Source organism: Mastomys coucha, unplaced genomic scaffold, assembly GCF_008632895.1.
Source record: "Mastomys coucha isolate ucsf_1 unplaced genomic scaffold, UCSF_Mcou_1 pScaffold1, whole genome shotgun sequence".
NCBI lineage: Eukaryota > Metazoa > Chordata > Mammalia > Rodentia > Muridae > Mastomys > Mastomys coucha.
The window spans coordinates 45468759-45495029 of NW_022196891.1; the positions used below are offsets into that span (position 1 = coordinate 45468759).

Genomic DNA, 26271 nt, shown 5'->3' on the forward strand with positions numbered 1-26271 from the left:
ACCGGAGGTTTGAGATGGACCTGAAAAATAAGCGGGATCGAGAACAAAGAGAGACAGACACCAAGTAGACTTATCAAGGCATCTATTTACTTGGGAATAATTTGAACATTTATAGGTATAGCTAAGAAGTGAAACCGAAATCTCCAGGTACAAGACATATGCATAATATAAACACGGTAGCAGACTTGAGATGCCAAGTCTTTGGAAACTCAAAGTTCTCAGGCAGGCAGGCAGGCATGTTAGTGTTCCCAAGTCAGCAAGTTCTTAGGCAGGCAGGCTTGTTTGTGACTCAGCCTGACTCCTCTGTCAAAGGCAAACCTTCAGTTTGTAGCGGGCCTTTGTTTAGCCCCACAGGTGGCCCCTCAAGGAGCAGGCTGTCAGCCTCCAGGCTGAGCTGGGAGGGGCGTGGGAGGATCCAACAATAACAAATGACACAGACAGCATGGTGCAGGTCCTGCCAGGCTCCAGGTATGCCACTTCCTGGAATCTTTGTGTTTTCCTCCTATCTTCCTTGAGGTTTCTTGATCTCTGAGGGGAGGGACATATGATCATGACATTCAATTTAGAGTGTCTCTCTACTTAGTTTGTGGATGTGAGTCTCTGAACCTGTTCCCATCTGCTGTAGGAGGAAGCCTGCTAGTGATAGCTGAACAAGGCATTAGTGTATGAATATAACAGAATATCATTAAGCATCATTGCATAGATTTTTTTTCCCCACTTGTCTTTATTTGTACCCTAGGTCTCTGGGCTATCCATTTCCTGGCCCTCCAGGCAATGTAGGGCATGGGCTTAGTGGTGGTTTGAATATTCTTGGTGCAGTGAGTGGCATTCTTTGGAGGTATGGAGAGTAGGTAGAGTCTTGTTGGAGGAAATATGTAACTGTGGGGTTGGGCTTTAGGACCCTCCTTCTAGCTGCTTGAGGATACCAGTCTTTTCCTGTGTACCTTCAGAACAAGATGTAGAACTTTCACCTCCTGCAGCACCACATCTGGATACTGCCATACTCCCACTTAGGTGATAATAGTCTGTATATCTGAACCTCTAAGCCAGCCTAATTCATTGTCGACCTTTACAAGAACTACCTTGGTCATGCATGGTGTCTCTTTACACCCTAAGACAAGCTTCCTCTCCTGGGGTGGGCCTCATGTAAAATCAAACATTGGTGACTACTACCAGGTGTTCAGCACAGCAGACAAAACAGATTGTAGGTAGAGGGTTTGTGACTGGGGTGGTGACCAGGTTTCTCTCTCTCTCAGTAGCCTTTGGAGTACCTTCTCACTCTAAAGAAACTAGAATGTAGAGGTGATGGATCCAAGCCTACAGTAGTTATAGCTCTCTACATTCAATGAGCTGAGTGGGAGATGTCCACAATGGGGCCTTTCTGTCTGCTTTCAGAGGGGGCCCTTCTGTCCTGTTATATCAGCCTGGGTTGTTGACTCTATAGGTCTTCCTCAACCCACAACTCAATTTAATGTAAACTAGTCTCATCATTGGAAGCTTTAACTGATTATAAAAGATGGCTAGTTCAGACTTACCACTAGGAGTCCTGACTAGGCTCACCGTTATAAGTTCTAGAAAATTTCTACTATACTATGTTTCCACAGTACAGTAGAAAGCAGTGGCCCATATGCTTGTCAATTCCAGCTGTCTCTCTCCACACTCTCTATCTTCACTCTGATTCTTCTACCTCTGCCCCCCACCCTACACCTCAAGCCAACCCTCTGATTCTATCTGACTCCCCCTTTCAGGCATCCTCTCTATAGCCTTCTTCTTTACCTAACATCTCTCTGTTTCTGAGGATTATGGCTCGATTATCATTTACTTAATGGATCATATCCATTTTAAATGAATACACACTGTATTTGTCTTTCTTGGTCCAGTTACTTCATCCATGATGTTTTTTCTTTTAATTAATTAGTTAGCTAATTAATTGACATTTTAATGGTAGTTTCCTCTCCCTCCTCTCCTTCCAGCCAACTTCTCCATTCACTCCTCCTCCTTTTGTCTTCCAAAATGGGGAGGCCACCCATGGATATCAATCAGCTTTGGAATATTAAGTTGCAGGAAGACTAGACACATCTACTGAGGCTAGACAAAGCAGCCCAGTAGGAAAAATGGGTCCCTAGTTCCCTCTTAAACTCATGGCAATTTCTTATTTAATTATATGTTTGTGCACATATATATATATATATGCATATATATATATATGTATGTATGCATATATATATATATATATATGTGCACAAACATATAATTAAATAAGAAATATTTAATTATATTAATAAATATAGTGTAGTGGGTATTCCTGGTTGTCAACTTGACTATATCTGAAATGAACTATAATCCAGAATTAGAAGGCTCACCTGTAGCCCTAATCTGGAGGCTGAGGGATACAAGTTTTCGACCTGAATCTTGGCATGGAGATCTTGAGATACAGTGGCTATGAATCTCAGAAGATTAAGATAGGAAGATCTATGAGTTCAAGATCAACTGGGATTAAAGGTGTGGTAGCATAGTGGCTATGAATCCTAGAAGATTAAGATTGAAAGATCTATAAATTCAAGCAAGGTCATCTGGGATTAAAGGTATGGTGGCACACACCTTTAATCTGGACCACACCTTTTGCTGGAGACCTATATAAAGACATTGGAAGAAGGAAGGCTCACTCTGCTTCACCTGCTTGCCTTGTGGGACTGAGCAACTGCTGGATCCTCAGACTTCCATTCACAGCTGCTGCTGACCATTGTTGGGAGTTGATTGTTTGAAGTTGGACTACAGACTGTAAGTCATCAATAAATTCCTTTACTACATAGAGACTACCATAAGTTCTGTGACTCTAGAGAACCCTGACTAATACATATAGCCTCCTCAGACCATTTATTATTTTTAAATTCTCAAAAGATTTAATTTTTAAAAACTAGATTATATCTTATTCATAATATTTGTGGTATATGTATGTTTCTTTAAATCTTGCACAGACTTTAAAATAGCACTTTATTTTTCAGATATATACTTAAGGAAGCCACATGTTGAGGAAGGAATGAATAACTTGTTAAAATACTGTAAAATGATTGTTATGTGTTTAATGAGTAGCAATATGAAGTTGTTCATGACACATCAAAATGCCTATTATTATGCCAAGCTTAACAGCATGAATATTGATTGAAACATGGTTAGTAATAATAAAAAATTTGAAATATTTTTATTTTCCATCAATTGGATAATTCATAAATAAAGAAAATATATTGGATGCACATAATGACAATTGTTAAAAGTAATAAAATGAGTGCATATGCAGTGAATACACCAAAAATTATAGTAAACATACAGTAAAAAGGTTCAATTAGAAAATTAAAATCATAGGCATATAATCTCTGATAACAATCTGATAACTAAACACACAAAAACACACCTACTCCACACACACCCACCCCAAACACATACACACTTGTGTTCACTACAGAATTATCTGATCAAATGGAATGTCATGGCTCAAACAAACTACAAATGTCAAATTACAAAATGAACATAACTTTTATACAGACATACTAGATGTTAAACAGAGAAGGAACACGGTTTTAACATGAGGAGGTGAATTGTCTTGAAGGTGGATGTCTAGTGGCTTTTCAGCTGTCAATATCTTCAGGGAGAGATGGGGCTTCATATTAATTTCAGAAAGCAAAGCCATGGATTCCCTCATCCACATTGCAGGGTGTTACTTATGATTGCCAACCTCTACACATAGGGAGCTTTCTTCTGCAAAAGTTAAATCAATTGAAAAATAAATTCTGACATAACCATATCTTTTTAAAGGTTACCAGTTGTCAATCACTGAACTTTCTTAGTTCAAGGATATTTCAGTATTTTATTTAAAAAATAGAATCTTACCTCAGTCTCTGTTCTGTAACTAGATTCTTTGTCAACAGCTGTTTGAATTTTGAACATCAGAGTTGTTGCTGCAAGTTAACTATCTAATTTAAGGGGATTATAAATTATTTGAATAAGTGATGCTACTTTTCAGTGTGAACAGTTTACATCCATAAGTATCATATATTTTGTCTTATCATAAACTACATCCCTAGATGTCCCTATACTGTTGTTTTTCTATTACCTAATTAAACTGTATTATTTTGGTAGACATCATAACATTTGTATTACCTATTAATTGTATTTTGTATTATTTTGATGTAAAATTAATATATTTATGAATTTTCTTTGGTTTTTCTCTCACTCCAGATTCACCAAAATGGTAGGAGGTTATTTCTTTCAATTCAAAGCTAACAGGACTAGTTACACAGAAATTAAAAAGCTGGAGCTTACTTTCTTTAACTGGTCTGTAATCATATCTAAGTCTTGCTTCTACACTTTAACATTCCTAAAAAATCTCTTGAAGTTTATATATTATATTTAGACGTATTCTCTTAAATTGAAATTAGACTCATAATGAAAAGCAAGACAAGATTCATTATATTAAATTCAATAAATTTCTAATTCATTTATTCAGTGAATTTCTAGTTAATTTGTCAGATCCCTCAAGAATTGTTACATTAAACTTGCTTTTCGTGTTTGTTTGTTGACATAAGAATATTTGATTATACATGAATGAGAAATCCCAAAGAGGAATTTTTATTAAAATTTGGACTCTGAATAAAGGTAAGACCATGATTGAAGAAGCCAGCAATTCTACCTTATCATACAAAATCAGTAATCAAGTTTTCACTCAAGCGTTCTGTAAGTTATGCTGTTGAACACGATAAGGGAAAAGCTTTAAAGTTAATTTTATCAATGCTAACATATCTTAATATATTTATTTCAAAGTATTTGAATATGAATGCATGTCTATGGCAAAACTTTTTAGGAAATTAGACTTCTGGATTGCTGTCCTGCTTAGACCTGACACATTGCATATAAGGAACATTTTATCATCTGGCTATACTACTATGCCAATATAAATTTACCAAATGGATAATTTTTTATTATAGTAAGTCTTCAAGAATTTTATCGATTATTTGAGAATTTTATACATGTATATAATAAGTTGTGGTTATATCAAAACATATATTCTTTATCTAATTCCCTATAGATTTCCTAACACATTTCCTTCCCAATTTCATGTATATATATATATATATATATATATATATATATATATATATATATATGTATTTGCAAGACAAATGTATATGGATATATATACATATATAGGTATGTATATCCCACAAATATACACATATACACATTTACACATATATTTTATATATGATATATAACAAATATTATATATTATATATATGAATATCTGCATAAATAAATTATAAATAATTATGTTTAAAGAAAATAAGTCTGATCAAGTGTTTAATATTATGTATCAGTGATTTTTTCATAAATAGACCAGCCAAATGTTAATACATTAAAATATCTAATATCTAGAAAACTGTCTTTAGAAATTCTTGCTAGAGTCAAAGTTTCCCTGACATTATTGCTGCTTTTCTTTCCATTATTGCAAGGCAGAGGCAGATCTTCAAGGAAATAGGCTACAGAATGGATTTGTCTCTATTACTGTGTGGTCAGCCCTATGAACCATATCCAGTCTGTGAAATTAAGGAGCTGGATCCTGTTTCTCTTAGTTATCCATAAATATCTTTACTTTCTCTACTACCATTTTCTTCCAAGCTACAACTATCATTAACTGCATAGAAAATAACAGTCGGGAATTTTCAAATGTTTACTTAAAAAGAAAAAAAACAGAATAAAAAGAGGAGAGAAGAGGAAAAGAGAGAATAATAGAAGAGAAAAGCGAGAGGGGTAGAGGGAGTGAAGACCAAGGAAGTAGAGTGGAAAAAGTGGGGATGGGGAGAGAAATGAAAAATTCCTGTCTTATCTTTATAATTTAAAAATAAATGCCTTTAGTTTGAGTCAGATATTTTGCATATGACCCTGTGTACATGTATATACATATAACCTTGAGTGAGGTATGCACTCAAGAAAATCTCTAATCAGGAATAATTATCTACTAGTCATAGGTTGGTGGTTTTTATTTTTGTTGTTGTTTTGTTTTGTTTTTCTGAGCAGTCATTCTTATTATTGAATTGAGTGCTTCAATTCAACTATATTTGATAACCAAGACCTTAAAATAATAGAAAATCATAACTACCACTTACATAGCATTTACTATATTCTATTTTTTCATCACTGGCCATATTATAGTTTGCTATTGTAACCTCAGGGGAAAAATTGCAGTTAATATGAAAAAATGAGTGAATATTTTTATTTAAAAAATCTAACCTGTACTCAAGTGAAACAGATTCTGCTGTTCTGAATAAACAAAAGGAAAATTGGTGGCCACAGTCTGTGTTAGAGCTTTGACCAAGTGCCACTGTGTATTCCCCTAGACTTCTAGTTCAATAACTTATTTCAAGTCAACTGATATTTTTGACATTTATTCTTCATAAAATCTGAGACTTTACCAAGGAGATTTGCAAAGGCATGGAGCATATAAAAATGAAAAAAGACATTCACTTTTATGGTTCAGATACATTACAAAAACCTTGACCTTCAGGTCTCAAAAAGTATAAACTGATTCACAATATCAGAGTTAATTATCCAGGCTAAAATCCTATATGTAATACTTGATTAAGGCTTCCTCTGAGAGGGGAGAAGGGATGAAAAGAAAAAAGAGGAATATAGTAATGATAGGATTAAAAAGTTAGATTACTGAATCTAATGTTAGATTAAATCTGAGTATTAACAAGCCATGTATTTTACGTTTGATATGAAATTCTACACGTTGATAAAATATAGTTATTTTTGCTATAATATATTGCATATATGCTCAACTATTGCTGATTATTGTACCTATACAACTCAATTAAAATGCAATGTGAAGCTTTAGTCCTTTTATAAGCTACTATTACAAACTGTTTAGGGTAACTAAGAAATTCACATTAATAGTCAATCAGACTTGTTGTCATGTTGAGTACTAGTTTAGTTAATTACAGAAGTAAAATTTATTTAGCCTCCTGTAGGCATTTTCAAAGTTGGACAAATAGTTAATAGCTAGAATAAGCAACATTTGCTTATTCAGATATATGATAGATAGATACATAGATCGATAGATAGATAGGATAGATAGATAGATAGATAGATGGATAGATAGATAGATAGATAGATAGATAGATAGATAGATAGATAGATGGATAGATAGATAGTAGATGATAGATTGTTAGTCTTCAAAAACCTCAGACGTCTAGAGAATCAGTTAAGATGTTTTATTAATAAAAGGCTTTTTTTTTTTCTGTGAGATAACTCAGCTCCAGGTATCACTCCCATTCTACTTCAAAGAAGATGATGAGTATCAAAGAACCTCTTTATGGAGTTTGCTTCAAATGTGGCTATCTAGCTACTGGGTAAGAAATAGCTGTTGCCTCAAATACAGACAGTATGCTGTCTAAGTTGTGAGAAGCAGGAGATGGGAAGAAATCAACTGCTGGACTTTGCAAGGACAAGATACACAAATCCTTCGTAATTCCTGATTCCTGGAGAAGAATGTCATAATCTTGGCCAGAAAGCCAAAGATGGATGTCCCAAGGCTGCAGAGAAAGCTTAGCTGACTGTCCAGCCAACTAGTTGTTTCTGCCATTTCTGTAGTTTTAGAATGTGCATGCTCTACCATTCCTGTTCACTCACATAACATTTATCCTTTTCAGTTCTCTGATGTGTTGAGGACTAGATAGTCAGTTATAGTCTCACAATGAAGCTTAAATTGTTTAGGATTTAAAAGCACATTTTAAGATCTAAGAAGGTATTTACAGGTCGATAAAGGCAAGTTGTAATTTAAGTACAGAACTTAGAACTCACCAAAATACAAGAGATAGCAAGGTACTTATCTAGGGCTGTCAAATACAAATAGACTGGACATGGTGGGTGTAATTTTATCTGATAGTTTTCATAATTGTCCCTACTATATATAATTTATTAATGTAAAAGAAAGAGCCTTTTATTAGACTAAAGGTTGATAGATGGTTTTACGTACTGGGTATTTGAATGCTGAATTCTATATCAGGAAATTTGGTTTTAGTCTGGACTTTGGTACTGTCATTAATATGAAGCATCTATTGACTTATGAGCAGAAAATGAAAAGGTGATACTTTCTGCACAAGAAAGTCAAGAAAAAAGTCTCAGGTGAGATGTGGAAATTTGCCACTGGGAAACAAATGAAGAAGGAGGTCAGCATGGGAGCAAGATAACTGGTACTGGGCCATGCAGCTGGGAAGTAGATCAGGCCAGCATAGTTGGGGTAGCACAGCTCAAGTTTATTAATACTTGTTACACACTCCATTTCTTTATTCAGAAAAACGAGAGATCATAGAAAAGCATCATATTTTAACTATCAGTAAATACACATACACACACACATATATACACACACATGATGGTTTTAAAAAGTGCTTAATCCATTTTAAATAGTGGGGATTTTGCTTTGAAGCATAAAAATATATAACCAATTTTAAGAACATGTTTGTATGATGGTTTAAAAACAAACTTAGGAAAATATAAATTAAAATCACTTTAAAAGTGAGGAGTGCATTGAAAAGAAAAGAACTCTATGGAGCCTAAGTAGGCCTCATCTATCATTTCAGAGCTATGGAAGCTAAGGCTAGAAAAGATTAAGTACATAAGAAGACTTTGTCACAGAAAATCAAGACGGGGCAGAAGTAGCAATGAGTGTGGACTCCCTCCTCAAAGACCGGACAGTGGACAGCGACCACTTGGGCCCCAACACAGCGGCTGCCCGCCTGTTGAGCGAAACCTGGTTCCGGTTACATTCAGAAGCTCCACCCCCACAGAGTAACAAGGAAGTCACTGATTGGACTCTTACACTGACGTATTTTGGGGGGAAGGGTTTTTGCCCCAGGTATTTTACCTGTTGGGAGAACAAAGGGGATGCATTAAATTCAAGATGACTGAGTGACCAGAGCTTGTGTTGTCTAATATTTATTTTCCCACGTGGGTAAGGTACAGTATGGCTAGCCTATCTCTTCTTATCTCTTTCAATCTCTTCCTATCTATTTCTTACTCCTATTACCAGAAGAACCCTTTCTTTAATTAATGTTGGCGCAGGCGGCCAATAGATGGCTCCTCAACGTGGGGCTGGTTTGGAGTATATTTATACTGAACTCTCTTAAGATATGGACAGCATATTCCTGCTGGGGTAAACAGCCGATGTGCTGGGTTTTCGGCTGGAGTGCAGGGGTTATCGGCGGGTCCGCCGAGTTTATCAGAGCCCAAGCGGGAACAGATAGGAACGTACCCACTTATCATATATGGTAAATGGCTACGCCGGGATAGACAGCTATGTGCTGGGTTTTGGCTGGCCAGGGTGCCAAAGTATGGCAGGGTCCGCAGGTTTATCTGAGCCCAAGCGGGCACAGATAGAGACATAACTACGGGGAAACCTTGGAGACAGAAACGAGCTGTACATAGGCTCAGGAAGAACTATTGTCTTATTTACGTGTTTCAATGTGTGTGTTTGTCGGATGAATGCAGATTGTCTCGTCTTGCGTTTTCATTTTGACCCTCTGTTCACATGGCCGACATGGCCGCGGAGGCTCCGCCCTCTCAGCAGAGCGTGGAGAGTAAATTTTTCCTTATCTGTTGCTAGCTGCTCGGTTCTGAGACTCGAACAAATTAGAATGGTCACAGCGGGCAGGTGAGTGAGGCAGTAAAAACTTCCTTCCTCCGCCCTGGACGTCTTTGGCTCACATGGGCTGTGGACTGCACGTGTAGTCGGAGGAGGGTCTAGAGATTCTGCACGCAAGAGTGCGCTCCCCTCCCCCTCTCCGCTGGTCTTGGATACAGGGGCTGGCCTTGGGTGGGGCGAGGACTGTGTGCTCAGCGGCTTCGCCCCACGGCTTGGTGGTCCCACCAAGGGCCACTGGCCTGCCCATGCGTGTAACAGAGTGAGCAGGCAGCCACGCTGGGCTGTGGCTGGGGGAGCAGAGCTCAGCAGGGGAAGGTTACGAGCGCGTGTACACAGAGCAAGATCCTTTTCTAGTCTGGCTGAGTCTGCGCACGAGCGCTACAGACTCCGCACTAGAGTGTGCTTCTCTCCCCCTATCGAGCAAGGCCAGAGCTAGCGGGGCTGGAGCAGGCGAAGGAGGAAACTCTTTGGCTGAGTGCTCATCACTCTTCGGCCCCTGGGAGGGTCCCTCAGCCCTAGCCGGGCTCTCCCTGAGTGGGGAGGTGAGTTCCCAGAGAGCAAGGCTCTACACGAAACTACACTTCCCAAGAGACTTAGAGACCATGGCAGTGCGCATGCTCACAGATTCCATGTTTGCCCGCACACGCTGTCTAGTGGTTGTACAATAAATTACAAGCTGGCGATTCTCAGCCGATCTAGTCAGGTCTAGTAGATACACAGGGTTTCAATTACGTGACTACTTTTCCAGAGCTTAATTTATTAGGGCCAAACAGATTTCTTTGACATAAAATTTTTAGTATTCGATTCAAAATTATAAAACTAAAGCTTAATTTCTAAATTCTTTTATTCCCATTTCAATAGACCTCATTTGGCTTCTAGCTAGTTTTAAAGATATATATTCTTTTATTTATTGTTAAACAAGTTTTTAGACTTCATTTTCTTTGTTACTCCTATTTTTAAAGACTAGATTTGAGCTGGTACTATAACACATGTCCTCATTTTATTTGGGCATTTGTAAACAAAATAACTTGTTTTTCCTTCACTGAGAGCCCAAATAGTTATCATCAGTGACGTGACTCTAGCCCAAAAATGGGTTGACTTCACTCTGGCATGTTGCCATCTGCTTTAAAACAGGGTCTCTCTGTGTAAACCAGGCTGTCCTGTGGCTCGTGAATCTGCCTGCCTCTACCTCCATTATGAATAGGTAAGTATCCCACCTGACTCCAGTTAGAGTTCAGATACAAGCCATACATCTGTGGTAACTAAGTTTTATTCTATAGCTTATTTCAAATTATGTATGGGCTTGACATCAGATTTGTTAACTACAGTTCAGAGACACTCAAATAGAGTCAGGGTTATTCTTACTGAGTCCTGCTTGAGAATAAGAGTTTTTCTTTAGAAACAGTACTTTTACAACACCAAGGTTACTAATTATGTTTTAAGTTTTAAGTCAGCTAGAAATAGAAACAGAGATAAAGAACAAAATCACCCTTAGAGTCTGACCTCACTACAAGAGGTGTAAGCTTTAGATATTATTCAGGTGGTATGCTCAGTGATAGTTCACTTTTGAGTTAATACATAAACACACAGATGCTTCAGTGAAGCCTTAGAGACATTCCTTTTGTTTTACAACCAGGGCTAGAGAAGTCTTCCTTGTTATGCCTCTCCCTTACCTCAGGGAAATGGTTTTTGAGACAATATCAACATTTTCACAGATCCATTCAGATGTGGGCCTAAGTAATTGTTAATTTGAAATTTATGTAGAGTAGATGAGGTCATAAGGCTTATAGAAACATTACAATTTGACTTACCTATTTCTTTAGAGTTATTGTGTATTTAAGAGGTTGTTTTTCCTTCATTGTCCTGGTAACCTTGAAGTTAACTATTAAAGCCTCAGCTACATCAAGAGAGTTGTATCTAAAAAGACAAGATGAGTTGCTTAATTTAAGTTACTTTAGACTCATCTTAATCTCACCACCAGATTTAAGCCTCTGTTAAGAATTAACTGGTGAGACTAACAGCCTTTTACAGTAATTAGAAGAAGCTTCTGTCACTTGTCAATTATAACCAAATCTTTAGTTTTTGCTCACAACAATTCTTTGACAAAAAAGGACATTGATATAAATTCATCTTTTCTCATATTGTATATAAAGTTTTTATATCCTATTACCAAGCTGTTTTAATATTAATAAAATTTTTATGATAAAGTTTTGAAAGTATTTTTAAGAAATGTCTTAACAACCTAGAGACATCATTTTCTTCAAACATTAAATCGGTTGTTACTATATACTAATAGATGTGTATGAATACACTGTGATTGTACAGATGGCCATAAGCTATCGTGTTTATCTGCTAAAATTAATATCAAAAGGTTTCACTTATTTTCCTTACTTCAGTGTAATCCACTGAGATTATAGTCATTGTCAGATATCACTGTGAGTGGTTGTGGTTGCTGAGATCCAAACTCAAGACTCTCGAGAGAGCAGTCACTGCTCTGGCCTGCTGGGCCATTTTGACCAATGCTATGTCACATGTTCTATCCTTTTATTAATTTAGATACTTACTTATCTGAGTTTTTTATTACCTATATTTAGTCAATTTTAATATATGATTTTGATCTCTAAATTGATGTCAATTTATACACATGTGACTATTTCATCTCAGACTCTTTAGTTATGATTACTTATACTCAGTTGATTTATTATTTGGTTGTTGTCTATATTCTTTTTCTATATATTTTATGTTCCTTATAGAATTGACTAATACAGTCATACTTTTCTAAGAAAGAGGATATGCACTCCTCCCTGAGAGCGTCTTTGCTCCAGTTTTTGCTTATTTAGAGATATGTTTTGCCTTTTTGATTATGTTAAATTATACTCATTTTCATTTTTCGCCTCCTTTTAAACATACTTTGTTTTGCTCATGTTTAAAGGCGTATTGCCTCTCACTTGTCTTGAAAAATCATTTTTTAATATGGCGTATCACCCACCTTGCCCAAGAAAAGGGGCTCCTTTAGGGTTTTTACTCAATATCAACTTTTTACTTTTAATTGCCAAGTAGATACAGACACAGTATCCTTTTATAGACATGCTGTTGTCCTCTTTATTTTGAATTTTCTGCAGGCCAATGTTAAAAGTCGATCTGCGACAGAATGACATTGACATCCAAAATCCATTAATTCTCATGCTATTGTACATTAGAGAGACCCACCCACCAATGCATGGCATGGTTTGGGTCAGAGGCTCAGTCTTCATTTTTTCACGAAGAGAGGAGGAGATGCGGTGGCTCCCAGAGAGTTTGGTACACCAGTTTGATTCAGAGCAGCTACTGTCCTAGCAGGAAAGCTCAGAAAGTTTTTCTTCTTCCTTTTTTCTTTCGTTCAGTTTGTTCTAAGGCTGACAGGCTTTTCCTGCCAGTTTTGAACGTGTTTTTCCCATTTGATTTAGAATCCTGCTTACTCCCGATAAAGCAGGAGAAAGTAAACTATGGCTCATCCAAAGCAAAATTTCCCTGTCGTTTCAATGTTTATATTCTGAGAGCAGGTGACATCCCGAAGTCACTGGCATACCACCTAGATTCCAACATTTCAAAGGTTATTTCGACTACCAGAGTCTTCAAAGGACTTATTTACATTATCTTGAGACCTGTTCCCTGGGCAACCGACTCCAGAGCTCTAGCAGAAGATTTGCAACTGTGAAATCTTATGTAGACATAAGATTCGCTTATTTGGGCCCCGTGCATGTGCTCTTGGCTCCAGCCGCCCCGTTTCGGCGGCGTCAGGCTGTCAGAAGTTTCTCGACTGCGTCCAGAGAATCGTGGCAGCTTCCGGACTTTGCAGGTGTTTTAGGCACAACTTGGCATTTGGTATGGATGGGTGGTGCAGAAAGTAGCGCTCTCTCTGGTGGTGAGGTTAACTCACGTAAGCACATGCCCAGTGGCTGTCTGTGATAATGACGTGTCATAAGCCCGGCTCTCGCTGTGCAAATTTTGCCTGAGGAGATGGAGCCAGAGAGAGAGGCTAAACGCACCATGATGATTCCCATACAGGTGTGCCGAGCTCTTGTCCTGTACCGTGCATTTGTTGTTTTTTTTTTTTTTGGCGAGAGAGGGTGAGATGTGGACTCCCTCTCCAAAGCCCGGACAGTGGACAGCGACCACTTGGGCCCCAACACAGCGGCTGCCCGCCTGTTGAGCGAAACCTGGTTCCGGTTACATTCAGAAGCTCCACCCCCACAGAGTAACAAGGAAGTCACTGATTAGACTGTTACACTGACGTATTTTGGGGGGAAGGGTTTTTGCCCCAGGTATTTTACCTGTTGGGGGAACAAAGGGGATGCATTAAATTCAAGATGACTGAGTGACCAGAGCTCGTGTCGTCTAATGTTTATTTTCCCACATGGGTAAGGTACAGTATGGCTAGCCTATCTCTTCTTATCTCTTTCAATCTCTTCCTATCTATTTCTTACTCCTATTACCAGAAGAACCCTTTCTTTTATTAACGTTGGCGCAGGCGGCCAACAAATGAGGATCAAATATTTATGTTGTAAAAGCTATTCAAATATTATTTTTATTTAAAAGATTATTATTAGATCAAATTAAATAAAATGTAGGCTTCAGCCACCTTTTTTTTTCCTTTAAGGTAATTATAGCTTCAAACCACTAGTTCTAACAAAAATACACAGTGAGGTCAATGGACTAAGAAGGCAAACTAGTATGAAGCTTTTCTTACCTCATGAAAAGCAGTATGATAAACTCTAGTTGTGTAATCAGCTCATGTGTAGCACAGATCAATTATCTATATCTAAATGCTTGAATGACATCCAACCTGCTTCATCTTTCACTTTTTTTTAACATAAAACATACATATTTTTAAGCCATTTAAAAATAAATTGACATTGCTGATATTATCATCAAATGTGAATGATTTCTATGGACTAAGAAAAACATTTTTTTTATATTATGAAACTATATTTAATATTCTGAGGATGTACAATGTGTTCCAAAGTGTCTGTACATCTTTACAATGCTAGCAATATACATTCTTTTTTTTCTATTTTTTATTAGATATTTTCTTTATTTACATTTCAAATGTTCTCCCCTTTTCTGTTTTCCCATCCGAAAAAAACCTACACTGGGGCATAGAACAGGTTGAAGGTAAATTCAGATAAATGTGATATGTAAGCATAAACATATGGGTGTCCTAACTGGAAATTAATTATTAGAGAGAAAATAGGATTACATAGATAATTGCCTGGGGAAAGGAAACACTGCAGTGAAAACTAGACCTATGGAGACAACTCAGATTTCCTAGAAATTACTCAAATTGAGTTAGAAAAGAGAATACAACTGCCTTTCCAGAAAATACCCTTAGGGGATGAAGACTTAAAGTTTCAGTTTAACTTCAAGAATACTAGCTTTTGCCAGTTATTAAATAAGGTCCTGGTTTCTAGCTTGTTCTACCATATATTAATTATATGATCAGGAATTTATGATTATACAATGAACTTTTCCTTTGGAAACTCTGTGCCTCTTTACAGTAACAATGTGCGCACTGGGCAGGTAAAAATCCTAAGAGGAAAGAGCACTGACCTCTCATTGACTGCTTCTTTGCTCTTATTTGCTCTCAACATCATCTTGAAATGTATACCTTTGTGTAGAGGAATCTTTTTAATCCAGCAACAAGGTTGCTGTGGCAAGAGATCACATCCAAAGACCTAGGTCTGTGTAACCTGACTGGAATGTAGACATGCCACATACCTTTAAGCCCCCAAGCTGGAATACAGACATGTCCTTAGTACATACCATTAAGATAACTTTAGTTTATAGAAGGAAGTAGAAGACTTTGAAAGTAATTGAGGAGAAAGCAAAATTATGAATCAGAAAAAGATTTGACAGAATCAGTCAGAGATGCCCAAATCTTACAAGAACAGCACAGGAAAGAGAAACTATTTAAGAGCAGTGCAGGAAGAGAGAGTTGGTCAGTTGGGAGTCTATTGTGAGGAAATAGCTAGGGAGTAACTCTGGGGTATGGCCCAAGGGCAACCATGGGGTTCTTTCTGATACTTGGGTGTAGCTTGGGTTCAGCTGCAGATCAAATTCTCAGGCTCTTTTCTTTTAAGATGGAGGCCAGTCCTGTGATTGAGTAGGCTTGACCTCTCAGAGTCATACCTTTCATGTAGAAGCTTCTGTTATTCAGATTGGATCTTTATAAATTTTGATGGAATCCACAGACTTTCTTCCTCACCTGTGGAAATATACACAAAACTTCTTCCTGAATTTAACATATTCCCTAACTTCCATTTTGATGTTAAAACATCTTAAACTATACACATTAATCTAATTCAGCAGGGTTTTTTTTTCCTAAAAATCCATTGTCTTTCAACATAATCCTATTCCATTTTTCTGTTTATCAACATGAGGTTATATGAATTCATGCATAAACAAGACACTTATGCACTCCCATTCTATGCCCAGGGCCATGCCTGTAAGCTGAGCTTCTACCCATTTAAACACAGAAACAATCAAACCATATTACATAAGATTTCAAAATAAAGTTCATCCAATACCTAATTTAGTTTTGTCTATTTGCTCCTTGGATTGATGACAGGATCAGCTTCTCTTGAATTGTTTGTCCCAGGATACTAGCTAACCCCCTTATGGACTTTCCATATTTACAGGATTTTCTCATAGGGAGTTTCCCATCAGTCAGAATTACCTTGCATATCTCTTGCTGGTCTACATTCACCAGACCAATGCCTATACTTACCACATTCACATCTCAGAAGGCTGAAGTTTTCTAGAGAAGTGCTAGTAATACCTTGTCTGCCATCCCTTTTCAAATGACCTCCTCTCCTGCAGTCAGACAACATATATTTTGATATCTAAGATTACTGGTCCTTGCTTGTCTAATTACATAGTCATTAGCGTCACTATCAGCACAAATTCTCATCCACTCATTCACAAGTGTTGATAGAGCTTTGAAAGGTCTAAGAACTATTTTATACTCTGCACTTATATTTTGGAAAGCTATGTTTCACATAGTAGCTGTATCACATCTGTAATAACATTGCCCTGTTTAGAGCAGATGTCAATCTATGTAAGAATTCAGTAAAAGTCTCTCTGGAGTTTTGCATAATCTTTGTGAATAATATAGACCCTTTTTCATTGTTCCTCCATCTTATATCAAGCTCTTAAAGCTACCAAAGTACATTGTATAATAACAGAGTCATCAAATTACATCTGCTGCCTTACACAGCAAGTTGACCTTCACCAAGCAATTGGTCTTTCATGATTTTAACACCTTTACCCTATTATGATTTTTCCATAATTGCAACTTCTTTCTTACCACCATGTCATCCATGAGAACCAGCTTCCAGTTTAGTTGCTGCTAAATATTTCCTGTTTGGGGGGATAATCCTTATATTTTAAAAAGACTCCAGACTTGCTAATTTTTTAAATTTTCACCCATCTCTGCCATTTGTTTCCAAGTAACTGGAAAAGTTAGTGGGTCTAGTCACCTTTCCTCAATTTCATTAAGAGATAGTTATGTAGGTTCCTCAACTTCACTGGGTACCATAGGTTTACAAGTGCTTCCTGTATTCTTACTTCCTCAGTCTTTTGTCTCCCAAGCTTTGTTTACTATCATAGCTATTTTTTCTTGTTGTACAGTTAATTTCAGTTTACAGTTAATTTTGAGGGTAAATACATAAAGATTTCAATAAAAAGTAGGGAGGGCTTTGCTCCAGTGGTCACAATTGCAGTAAATACTGCAATGGCTTTTTCAAGTAACATTTCTATTCTCTAAACTCTTATTCTTTGTGTTAAAAGGTCTGAAATAGAGTCTCCTATCCCCAACTGGCGGGATCTAGTTATTCCTTGGGTTTCGAGGGGAACTAGACCTGGAATAGAATAAGTGGAAAAAAAGGAGAGGAAGGCCTTGCAAATCGTTTGTCAAAGCCTCATTTATTAATGACCAGTGGCCAGTATATATACATTACAGAAAAAGAAAATGAGGAGGGGGTGAGGGGAATTCTCAGCAGATGACAAGATCACGTAGGCGGGCTGGGGTTATAGCAAGAGGCACAAGACTGAGGTCATGTAGGCAAGAGACAGCCGCTTCAGGGTCAGCAGAGTCTGGTAGCTAGGTATGAAGCAGGCAGAAGAGCAGTAGAGCCCTCCCTGTTGAGGTATTTTGGTATTTCCTGTTAATTCTCTGTGTCTTGTTGGAGGCAAGCACTGGGAGGTTCCGTCCTAGCTAAAGTCCTTGAGTGAGGGAAGCCTTTTCTAACTATTGTGGACTGTCCTAAGGAATGTGCTTGACTTCTATTGCTGTCTAGCAAGGCAGAATCCTTGAGAGAAATTCAAAGCTAAGGACAGCTTAGTATTAAACTAGGATCCTGGTTCTCAAGTCTCTTGGCTCCGGGGTAGCTCCAACAGAGCTGAGATTAGCAGCGGGTCAAGCCAGAGAGTGCTTTTGGTTTCCAACAGTCTCCCAATTTTACCACACAAAAAGTCTCTCTAGATAATTAAAATTGTATTTAGGGTGACATATGATGATTTATTGCCTCAGAAGCTCCTTCAACATTTCTTGCTCTGGACAAGTCTTTGTGGATATCCCCCTGAACTTGAAGAAAGGATGCTTCCTCTGGAGATAATCTCAGTCTAATTTTCCCCTCTGCATCATTCTGTCATATGTCTCCTATCTGCTATGACAATTCTGTCAAATATCCTCTACTTTCTACAACATTGGTAGCTTTCTTCTCCAATCACATTTTGTCAAAGATGTAAAAGTATCTTCTATTGGATATATAATTGTCATCTCAGTGGCTTTATTGCTGAAGAAACTCACCCTTTCTACCTTTTTCTAAACTATGGCTGGCTAGTTCAACTCAGCTGTTCTGGCTCAAACTCCTCTCCAAGCTGATTTATTTAGACTGGCTTCTCTAGGCTTCTGACTGAACTGCTCTTCTTGGCCTCAAAATAACTTGCAATCTGTTCTAATCATCTGGCACCATCTCATTCTCTGCCTCATTCTGTTTTCTCCTGCATCTGGTCTGTAATGCTGTACAAATAAATATTATAATGAGTGAGGTAATTCAGAAAGACAGACATAGTATGTACTAACTTAAAAGTGGTAAAGTATAAGAAACTCATGTTGCAAAACATGGGCTCTGATGAATATGAGTAACAAGGGGGTAGTGGGGGCAGGGAGTCCTCGAATCTCCTTGAGAGGGGGAAATAGATTAAACACTGAGAATGGATGAAGGGAGACATTTGGGTGTGGTGTGTGGAGATGGAAACAGGAGTGATGAGTTGGGGGGAATCTGAGAAAAGGCAACTAAATTGGGATGGCATCTTTGTGATAAGCTAGAAATTTATGAAAATGGAAAATCCCAGAAATATATGAGGATGACCCTAGCTAAGAGTTCTAGCAATGGGAGTATATGAAGCCTGAAGGGACCATCTTCTCTGTAACCAAGCAAGACTTCAAATGGAGGGATTGGAACACCAACATAGCCACAAAACCTTAGATTACAATTTGTCCTACCTACAAGATATAACAGCTGTTAAGATGCAGGAGTAAAAGATAGAACAGCATTTGAGGAAAGGAGCATCAATGACTGGCCATCATGAGGCCCATGCCATGGGAGAGAGCCTATTCTTGACACTATTAATGACATGCTGAAATACTTGCAGACAGGAGCCTAGAATAACTGTCATTGGAGAGGCTTCACTCAGCAGCTGATGAAAACTGATGCAAAGACCCACAACTAAGCATTATATGGAGCTTATGAAATCCTGTGGAACTGTTGAAGCCACAGGGGTCAAGGACACCATAAGAGAGCCTACAGTATCAACTAACCTGGATGCATATGAGCTGATAGAAATTGAACTGTCAACATGAAACCACGCATGAAAGAGACCTAGGCCCTCTGCACATATGTAACAGTTGTGTAGCTGTGACTCCTTCTGAAGTAGGAGAAAGGACTGTCTCTCACTACATTATGTACCTTTCTCTCCCTTTCCCCTAACTGGGCTGCCTTGTTTAGGGTAAATAAAGGAAGATGCACCTAGTACTGCTGCAACTTGATCTGTGCCATCTAACAATGCCAAGGCTGGTTGATATCCATCAGATGCCTCCTCTTTTCTGAGAAGAAGGGGAAGAGTAGACAGGGGAGGGATATGAGAGAGAGAGACTGGGAGGAGAAGGGGGAGTGGAATCTGAGATTGAGATATAAGGTAAATAAATAACTTAATGAAAATTGGAAGACATGATTAACATACCACTAAGATATCCCTCAGCTATCCAGGTTCCTTTCTTTTTTTTCATACTTTGATTCTTTGAGTCCTTTCTTTTTCTCTCTCTCTATTTCTCTTTCCTTCTTTCTTTCTCTTTCTTGCTTTCTTTCTTTCTACAGTTCTTTCTTTCTTCCTCTCACTCTCTTCCTTCCTTCTTTTGTTTCTTTTCCTTTCATCTCTCACAGCTCATTCAGTTTGTTTGAAACATAATTCCCAGCACTTTCACCTCATACTTGGTAGGAAGAATAGAGAGTAAAGGCCCAAATTGGAATTATAGTGCTATAGTGTTTTATAAAGCAAGGTATAAAATTCTTCCCCTTTTATGTTTACTGGAACAGATGAGAAAAATCCCAAAGAATATTGAGGTATACTATTTTTCCTTACTTTTTCAAAAGTATTTGAAATCTAATTATCCTTAGCAACTACAAAGGGCACTATTCTCAATGTAATATTATTGCTACTGACATATGACTGCTCATTTCTCTTTTCTAGCAAGCCGCTTATCATATTTCACTGTCACATAAGGATATTAAATAAATAGATTCCATCTATCCCAGGGGCAATCTATGCAGAATAAGAAAGTAGGCTATTTTTCCCTCTCTGTGCTGACTTTGACCTGCTTGCTAGTAGAACCAAAGTCCTTCTGTAGCCCCTGCATTCTTCCCATTAGTGTTTCAAAAGGAAAATGCCTATGATATTTGAAAGCCTTTCCATCTCCATTCATTCTTCTATTCAATTAAATGTGCTTAACCTATGTTTCTCTCTCTAGGGGCTCTTTTTGACAGCTAATTATCTAATTGAAACTGATATGACACTGGGTTGTTAAACCTCCCAAGTCATTTACTTTGATTTAACAAAGAATTTTCTCAAGGCCATGTTGTAACTCAAAGGAATTTTAACAGAATTATCAGGGACATAGTCAAATACTTGGGTTTTTGAATTAATAAGTAGAACAATTTTGTGTGCAAAATCTCTAACACATAAAGAAAAACATATTTTACATGGCTGACATGGCTCCCAAGAATGATTATTTTCAGTATCATTGACCCAGTAACCAGAATTTGGGTAAACTTTAGTTCCATTTGTTATCCTAACCCCCATTATGCTGTTCTTGTTGCTTTATCATTAGTGGGTTGAATTCATAACCAAAATCCTATTTAATTTTTTGCTGTAGCTACCTTAATTTATATAAGGAAACTTTTTGCCATTAAAATATTCATGTACCAACAAATTGTTCAGAGGGCACACTATTTATAACATTGTAGAGCTTAAAATGATTTTCGAGTGTTTAAAGAACAGCTCACTAGTAGCCCCACATTACTTTGCATTCTTCTTTACTTTACACTAAGTTTTGTTAAAGTCAGGTCTCCATAAGCTGCAATGTGAATGTTTTCATAGAGGAAAAAATGATACATGATTATTTGCTTACCTGGCTGCAGTTTGTTAAAATAATGACTACCTATCAATCTAATACCAATTTTTGTTTCCAATCTTCTTTATGTCAAAGGAATACTCAGTCCGGATTAAAGTAGGGGAAAACATATCAAGAAGCAAAAGAGAAATTTAATATATTGAATGATGAGCTGTTCACTTCTACATTACACCAATACTCCCTTTAGCCTTAGAAACTTTCTCCTTCCCTTCCTCTTCTACAGCTTCTTTCCTTTCTGATTGGCTCTATTTTGATTCATTTCTTCCAACCTCTGGATTGCCCTTTCTGTCACAACAGTAGGATTAAATCCTGCTCTGAAAGAGAAGTCCTGCACTATGATCATTAGTAACACAAACCATAAAGGAAAAAAAAAGAGGTGCAAGCTACACATTTTGTCTAACTAACACTCTGTCAGACTCTAGGACAGGATATTGTCCCAACCTTCACTGTATCAGGATTTAGGCTGTAAAAAATTTTCTTAACTGGATTTAAGTGAGGGCAGATACTTGTACATTACAGAATAATTTCAGCCTGAATTCCTCATTAAACTTATTTTGTTGAATCTGCATCTATCATTGTAGGAAGCTATGGTTTAATGATTTTACAATAAGAAACAGTTAAATTTGAAGGCCATTTTAAATACCAAGGGAATAAAGTTTACAGAGTCTATGTTCTTGTAAATTGGATGTTTTACTTGTTTACATTTCAAATGTTATCCCCCTTTCCAGTTTCCCCTCTGCAACCCCCCTAGCCTATCCCCCCTTACCCTGCTTCTATGAGGATGCCCCTCCACCTTCAGTGTACGATGTGATCAAGAGAATCCCAAAAGTAACATTTTTTTTTTTTTTGGTTTTTTCAAGACAGGGTTTCTCTGTGTAGCCATGGCTGTCCTGGAACTCACTCTGTAGACCAGGCTGGCCTTGAACTCAGAAATCCGCCTGCCACTGCCTCCTAAGTGCTGGGATTAAAGGCATGCACAACGACCGCCTGGCCCAAAAGTAAAATTTTATGTCAACTGTTACTCTAAATACACATTATATTAAATAGAAAATTTAATAGCATTTTTGGGTGGACTTTTAGTATTTTCTACTTATAACTTTCCTAGTTTTGTGACATTTGAATTAGCTACAGAGATAATTTTTATTTAATTTTCTAACAGCTACAAGAGACAATACTTGTTTAGTTTTTATTTTTAAAAAATCGCTCCAGAGTATACATTGCTTCATGTTATATGTTCAGTTTAATAATATAGTCTGAAAAGACTATCCACAATAGCTAAGTTAAATGGATTTAGTTAAATTAAGAAAATCATTATTGTTTGAATACATTGTCACTCTTTTTCAGCTTCTTTGTGCTTAACTTCAACATGATATAAGTATGCACTGTAAAAAGCCTTACCATTTGATTTACAGATCAAGTTAAACTAAAAGAATTTCAGCTGTTAAATCTTATATATTTAAAACATATGTAGTCAGTCCATGATTTCTACTTTTTAAGGGTAGGAAGGGGGAATACTCATTTAACCTCTTTTAGAATATAATAAATAATCACCTATTATAACAGAAAGGTCATTTGATGCCCAAAGACATTGATATAAATAAAATTACTTAAAGTCATTGTGCAAGTTAAATCTTCTATACTGGTAGAAGTCTTTATGGTCATTGAAATGTAATTTCAAATAATTGATTGCATTGCTTATTTATCCACACTTCAACCATTGATATTCCCACATGCATTCAAGCAAAGGTGTTGCTAAAAGTGTAAGCATTGCCTCTCTCTATGACAAGGACAAAGTTCACTTTCTGTTTTTATAATTTATGAATGAAACAATCCATATTCATGATGCAGTAAAAATGATTCCTAGATGCAAGTTTAGCAGCATGGATACAATAAATAATAGCTTCTTTATATTTATAAACAAACCATGAGTGACTTCATTTCATAGTTAAAAATGAAGGTATAAGTTACATTTCGGTGAATAGATAAAATAAATGTATTAGTAATCATATTTATAGAAACATTCCACTGGTACTTCATTCCTAATTTGCTAAGTGTTTCTGGAGGTAAAATTTTCTAAAAGATATAAGAAAGTGAAATGTGTCATTTGTGATATTGGAGAAATACAGTTCATATGCCCTGTAACCTCTCATTTTTTTCTTCTCTCAGCCAATATATTTATTTTATGAATTGATTCTCCTTTGACTAATTCAAGTTATCCCTTTCACAAACACTTCTAGTATAGTTTTAAAAGACTGGCTCTCTCACGTTTTTGTTACATCTTACCGCTTTATTACAGAGAGATGATTGTATGCATATGTGCACGTGTGTGCACTTATTTTCTCCTGAGTTTGATCTTTGGAAACCTGTGAGTATAAATTTTTATTCATTGATGTTTATTTTATTTCTAAGGTATATGAATATTTAACTTGCTTGGCTTATGTCAAAATCAGTTTCTTCCCGTTAAAATTTTTGTGAAAAACCTACAAAATTTAACTTCTATTTTTCATGCTATGTCCATTTAATAATCTGTTTTCTGAACACTACAATGAAAAGGTTATAGTAGAATACTTTATAACCCACAAAGGGATATTTAACTCATAATTCTGAAAGTTCAAGGACACAAGTATCAATAACCACTCCCACTCTGTTATGGCAAGTTCCTTGTGGTGGAAAATGTCACCATGGCAGAAATCTTATCCAGATAAAAAGATGGTCAAAAATTTAGGACTCAACAACAAATTATTTAAAGGAAAAAACATGTACTTATGAGAAACAACTCAAAGTCACAAGAACTACCATAATACTTTCCAAGAGCAAAGGCCTTAGTGATATAAGGAAGCCTCACTTACAAGACATTATGGTCTTCCATATATTTGCACTGAAGAAAAAGTATCCTATGTAAGCTCTTGATAGCACAAATCATAGCTTCTGAAGTATAGTACACTTAGGGATGTTTACTCTAAGAATAGATTTTATTAAAGTCATAGTATTTTAATAGCCTCTCACTTTAAAAAGTAGTGAATTATAGTATTAGTAAATATAGTGATTGATATACATAAATCTAAGTCAAGACATAATTTCTATTTAGGAAATATTTGTAGACAAAAGAATGTTTACAAAGGATAGTGACTGTTGATTTTTCCCCAGTTTTGAATGCATTAGTGCATGTCATTCTTCTATTACATGTATTTTTGAGATTTATAATGTATAGTAATAAGGTATAAAAAAGCCATATAGGGCTTCATGAAGATTAATCACACAGAGCATATGCAGTAGAGGTCAGTATATACATTAAACTGTTACTGTGCAGTGAAGACCTGGAAATTCAACCCACACTTTATTTCCTAAACTTGGTATAGTGAAGAGACTATAAGCTCCCATTTCAGTGTTTACTTAAAAATGTTGTAGACAACATATATTGAAAATGATTACAAATAATAGCCATTAGTATCTTATTACTCTTCAGGACATTATATAGAAAAATTCTACTAATTCTTGAAGCTATTCATCTTTACCTGTGTAGACTGTTAGTATTTTAGGTTTGTTGTACTTGTTTATGCCACTGTGGTATACCTGACAAAAACAGATTGAAAAGGAAGGTTTATATCGGCTCATATGTTCAGTCCATGTGAACTGACTTCATTGCTTTGAAGCCTGTGATATGGGGGAAAATCATGGCAGAGAGGCACGAAAGGAGAGCTGTTCATCACAAAACAATCAAGCAGCAGATTGATATAGATGGGCTTGAACAGGTATACTCCACAAGAGTGTAACCCAAGATAATACTTCCCTAGGTATGTCCCATCACCAAAACTTCTTCAGCATGTCATCCAATTGGAGTCCATCTATTAATCCACTAATAAAGTCAAAGGTCAAATTGCTCATGACCTCTCAAAGACTGTGTTCACTACTTAGAGGAAATCTTTCAAAGATAAGTGTTGCCAGGTACTTTACATCTGTGATGGCTAGTTTTACTTTTCAAGTTAGTTGTCAGAAATCAATCGGTACCCAAGCTTCTGGAAACTACTTGTAGGGATTTTTGTTCTTTTTACCTTCCATGGAAACTTCCATATTTTTTCCTTCCATGAAAACAGGATTTTTTTCACAAAATACATTCTGATTCCAGTTTCCCCTCTCTCTCTTCCTCCAAATGTCTGCCCAATGTTGCTTCCATCTAGATCTACTTACTTTCTGTCTCTGATTAGGAAAGAACATTCTTCTAAAACACAATATTAAAATACAAAAAAAAAATAAAACAAATACTATCACATCAAAACTTAACATGATGAACCAACAGAAGGAATACAGTTCAAGAGAATTCAAAAGAATATGTGACTCACTCATTCACAAACTCAGAAATTCCATAAATCACTAAACTTGAAACTATAATTATATAAACACAGAATCAGGTACAGACTGATGCCCCTCTGGGATTCAGTTTCCCCTATATTTAGTTATTTGATTATGATTACTTCCAAATACACATATATATTTCAGAAAATTCTCATTATATTAGGTTCCCATACTTCAATGTCCTGTAATATTAGCCATGTGTCCTCATTTTTTCTCTCTCAAACCCTCTCACTGAACCGTAGAAACTCCTACTGAGTCCCCATCTATAATTATCTATTTATTTCCCTTTCATAAGGATATCTATGCTTTCTTGAGGGATTTTCTTAATCAGATTATTTGAAGAATGCTTACCCTAAACCTGGGCCAAATCTTCTTGTGGCAGCCCAGATCAAAGAATGTAGAAGAAGGAAAATGCTTTTGCCTACTTGTTCTCACTCTATTAGCAAGTTCATTTATCCTAAGTCTGTGGTCAGTATTAAACCTAACT

The 26271-nt window shown here is 36.7% G+C and overlaps 1 long non-coding RNA gene across 1 annotated transcript; it reads right to left on the reverse strand.

Annotated features, from left to right (window-relative positions):
* Positions 1 to 402: 402 nt before the first annotated feature.
* Positions 403 to 26271, reverse strand: LOC116070493. Its single transcript, XR_004110421.1, has 3 exons — positions 26136 to 26271; positions 15869 to 15944; positions 403 to 528 (listed from the first exon to the last, which is right to left on the reverse strand). It is a non-coding gene; the product is annotated as an uncharacterized LOC116070493 (long non-coding RNA).